Source organism: Callospermophilus lateralis, chromosome 12, assembly GCF_048772815.1.
Source record: "Callospermophilus lateralis isolate mCalLat2 chromosome 12, mCalLat2.hap1, whole genome shotgun sequence".
NCBI lineage: Eukaryota > Metazoa > Chordata > Mammalia > Rodentia > Sciuridae > Callospermophilus > Callospermophilus lateralis.
The window spans coordinates 44,290,496-44,294,919 of record NC_135316.1 but is presented as its reverse complement, the minus strand read 5'-3'; the positions used below and the strand labels follow the sequence as shown (position 1 = coordinate 44,294,919).

Sequence of the window (4,424 nt, the reverse complement as noted above, 5' to 3'; positions counted from 1 at the left end):
ATGAGAACACTGGTCACCAATGGGCACAGACCAAAGGGCAGAGATGCAGGAAGCTGCATTTCTCTCTGTTCCCAGATTTAGAGCCTACTGCTCAGAGCTACCCCACCCCAAGCCCACACACAAATATTTCCTTGTGGCTCAACTGCAGCCACACTCTCAGAAGGCCAACCTGGGAAAGAGCACAAAATTCCCTTGTCCAGAAGAGAATTCTTGCAAGCCCACGGGTAAGGCTCTTGTTTCTAGCTGGCTTTTGTTGTTTGTTTTTAAATAGGAAAAAAAAAAAAAAACCAAAGAGAATGCAGTCTACTCTTCCACACCTGAGCCTGCTGGGAAGGAAGGGGCCCCTCCAGGAAGCACAGTGGTACATTGCTCTTGTCACCGGGAATTTGAGAGATCAACAAGCCTCCTACCAACCTCTCCATCAGCTCTCATCCTCCCACAGAATTAGCTCAGTCATGGCTGTTCAGACACTGGCAGTCACAGCTGCAATCCCCAGGCCTCTGTGGGCTTCCTTCTTCGCCCAGGGCCAAGATGGGTTGCCTCTCCTAGACCGAGACACAACAAAGTTCTCTCATAAATCCACTGTATCACCCAGAATCATCTCAGGGCACAGTCTCGGTCCTCTTCTTTAGGGGCTTTTAAAACACATCTCTCTAACCAAAGCAGGTAGGTGACATATGACTTAAAAGGTGGGAAGAAGAGGATAGGGTGGGGAGGAGGAATGAGTCATGGGACCAACTTCTCAGGCCTCCACAACACTGTGCTTTTGTTGGGGAGAGGCATCCGCACCCCAAACTCTACTTGGAGATGTAGGAAAAAGCAGGAGAGAAGAAGGAAAAAAAAATGGCCACACCACTTCCTCTGAAAGTCACTTAATAGGTCTCTCATGGGTCTCCTTTACTCTGGTTCTTTGCCAAGTTCCTAGGTGCACAGAGGGCCTACTCTAGCTGCTTCTCTGGGAGTTGGGAGGGTCCTGCTTATTGATGGTGTTGATGGCAGCAGGCACTCGGGCAGCCAGGCTGGTGGGCACCCTCAGGCGCTGGTAGAGCCCTTTCTCTTCATCACCAGGAGGCCTCACATGGCAGCTGTCACAGAAATCCAGGGACCCAGCTAGAGCTTCATCGATGATCGTGTTGAACTCTTCGAGATTGCCATCACTGTAGCCCTGGTTGGACACACACCTCAATGTCTGAGTCACCTGTGAAGCAGCCATGTCTTCCAGGCCTCTTGTCTTTGCAGTGCACACTGCCACGCTCAGAGCTGGAATCTTTAAATGGCTCCTCCTTACATTCTAAATCCTTGTCCAGGAAGGCCGCTGGGTCTAACTCCCCCAGGCCAGCCACTGAGCCACTGGGCTCCATTCCAGGGGCTTTGGTGGCTGCTTGGTCAGCTGACACATCAGGTGCTCAGGATCAGCAATGCTGGTGGGGGAGATCTCATGCTACTTCTGCTGGGCCCAGACAAGGGGCTGCTCCGTGCCCCTGGTAGCCCCTGGTGGGACTGGCACCCAGAGAGCTGCCACCTGCAGGGCCACACTGAGGAGGCAGCTGCTGTGCTGCTGTGGCTAGAAGGCACTGCATGGTGGGGGAGGAGCTGGAGGTCAGTTCACCACTTCCTCATAAGGAGATATTTTGGCAAAAACCTGAAATAAAATGGCAGTGCTGAGAAATTGTGAGCTTCCTGGTAGACAATTAGGTTGATTTCATGTTGCTGCTGCTGGGCCTGAGGGCAGTACTCGTCTCCAAGGTGGTGGCAGATGCAGAAGCTCAGGAAGATGATGATGGTTCACACCAGCCAGCACCCAACACTGTCCCTAAGAGAATCAGAAAAGGCTGGCCAGCCCATGGTTTCCCAATGAGCAGAGGCAGTAACCAGGACCCTGGGATGCCAAGAACCTCTTGGGCAAAGACTTACACCAGATTCATAGTAGTAGTAGCAGCTCTGAAACTGTCCACAGGAGTGTCCTGGGTCACACATGTAGCTTTGATTGTTGGTACCCACACAGGCTTCCTCATCCTGCGAGGGTTCAGCCCTGACTGACAGGGGGCTAGGTTTCACATAGAGGAGCAAGAGCACCATGCCACCTGGGAGCCTTTTCTCCATCCCCATCCTACTCCTGCTCCCCCGCAACCTCCGTCCTCCTCCCTCTCTTCTTCCTTCTTCCCTTCAGTACACGGGGTTTTATAAATTATTTGATCATTCAGTAAATGCTCATTCAGTGCCCCTCACTCCTTCTGGGGCAGGAAGGCACTGCGCAGGATTCTCTAGTATGATAGGGAATTGGTAGGTCTTGGAAGATCTAAGTGTTACATTTCCACCAGGCAGCAATAAAGGGAATTGTCTGTTCAAAATGTTCTCCTTGGTGTGAAATGCTGGTTTAATGGTCACATGGAAATATGAGTGGTCCACTGGCAGATGGGCAAAACATCCTTCCTCTTTTGAAAAGTTCCACACCTTGTGAACACTGATTTTTTCCTCTAACTATCTTGTGTGAATACTGACCTCTTACAGACCAGACCTGACCCCAAGAAACTTGGATAAATGTCTGTGACCTCCTAAAGCCATTTGGGGCCGCTCTCTTAGATCCCTTGATCCACATTGTTCAGAGCGGGGCTGAGATTTACCTGGTCTCTGAGCACCTAGGATGCATTCCTTTTAGAGTGTGGGTGATATAAAATTGTTAAAATGATTCTGTAGTCCTAGGAATATATGGAAAATAGTTTTTGCACCCCAATCCATTCTCAATCTGTTGTACTACTTCCATTATGTTGAGCTTTGGCAATGAGATGATGGAGATACATTTAGTTTACAAAAACAAAAAATCATGTGCAAAATAAACAGTTCTTCATTTCCAACTCCTTTCTGGGGTAGTACAGCCTGGAAATTGCATATTTGAGCCCCTCAAACACAAGACAAATACAAGTATCTCATATCAGAAACTTTGCTATTATATCAGAAACAGTAGATTCACCTGGCATGAGAATCAAGGTTCAATCTCTTATAACATCATCCTAGAAAGGAGACGATTTTGTTCAATACAGAGGTAACTATCGTCTAAAACCCAGTATACTCAGGGAATGTGTTTTTAAATTCAGATTGTGTTTGTGTGTACATTAAAACATAACTATCAACAGCTTGCATGTGTCACCCTGATAGTCTTGAAATACGGTTAAGAATAGAGCAAGATTAAAGCAAAGAAGAGACATTCTATAATTTTGGAACCCAGCTAAGTGAAATAGCTGGTTTTGTCCCTAAAACATCTTGCAGAAGATCTACGTAGATATATAGAGACTTGCTAGAGTGTAGTTAACTAACCAATATCATTAATAACCATACCCAACTTTATTAGCCAACAAATGCACCAAGGACTTCATAGATTACCTAATTTAATTCACTTTGCAAGCTTTTGAAGTAGTTGCTATCACACATCCATTTTATATAAAAGTAAGCTAAGGCAGAGAAGAGAGACGTCTGCCTGTGTTGTGTGGAGGCGGACACTAAGTGCTACGGCCTTAAGAGCATCAGTGAGCCTCCTGGAGATGAGCGTGCCACATCTTGTAAGTGGCAGTAGCACAAGCCAAACCATCTGAATAACAAGCTTTTAACCTGTAAAGTTGAATGCTGCTTGTCATCTCCATGTCAAATCTAAATTGCATCACCCAGAGTATGGAAAGCAAAAATTCAAGTCATTAAAACTCCACTTGATGGTTGTCCTCTCATCATTTCCTTTACATTGCCAAGGATTCTCTTTTGATTGAAAATCAAATATTGGATACAAAGACGCTTAGGTCTTGGATGGAGTCCGAATTTTACCACTAAGATGCAGTGAATATCATGTTTGTTTATTTCTCCACATCAAGTCCAGCTGTAAGAACCCACTTGCCAAGGTGAGCCAGGAACCCAACATTGGTCATGGTGTCCTCCCATCTTTGGGCATTACCAGAGCTCCTGTGAAAACGTGGCCTAGGAAAATCTCCCATTTTTAGTCTCTGGGGAAGCTGACTTCACTCTCATGTATCCGGGTTTACAATGTGAGTGTTCAGTGTCAGTCTTCCACCACCTGCCATCCTGCTAGGCCAGGGTGCTCCACACTGACCTTGAGAACTCACTTTCCCTGAGTCTAGCATGCTGAGTGACCAGCCACCATAGCTACGGTTTTCATCTACCTACTATGTCCTGCCAACTTCAATCTGCTTCTTCTCTCAACAAATATTTATCGATTGTTTAATCCATCCGAGGCACTGCTCTAAATGTTAGGGATAAAAATATATATCAGGAAATTAAAAATCCTACTCTTTTTTTTTTCATTAGGGATTGAACGCAGGGACACTTAACTACTGAGCCACATCCTCAGCTCTTTGTTAGATTTTATTTAGAGACAGGGTCTCTCTGTGAGTTGCTTAGTGCCCCACTAAGCACTAGTG

General features: G+C 46.4%; 1 pseudogene; it reads right to left on the bottom strand.

Annotated features, from left to right (window-relative positions):
• Positions 1-943: 943 nt before the first annotated feature.
• On the bottom strand, positions 944-2,103 carry LOC143411384 (WW domain binding protein 1-like; annotated as a pseudogene).
• Positions 2,104-4,424: the final 2,321 nt, after the last annotated feature.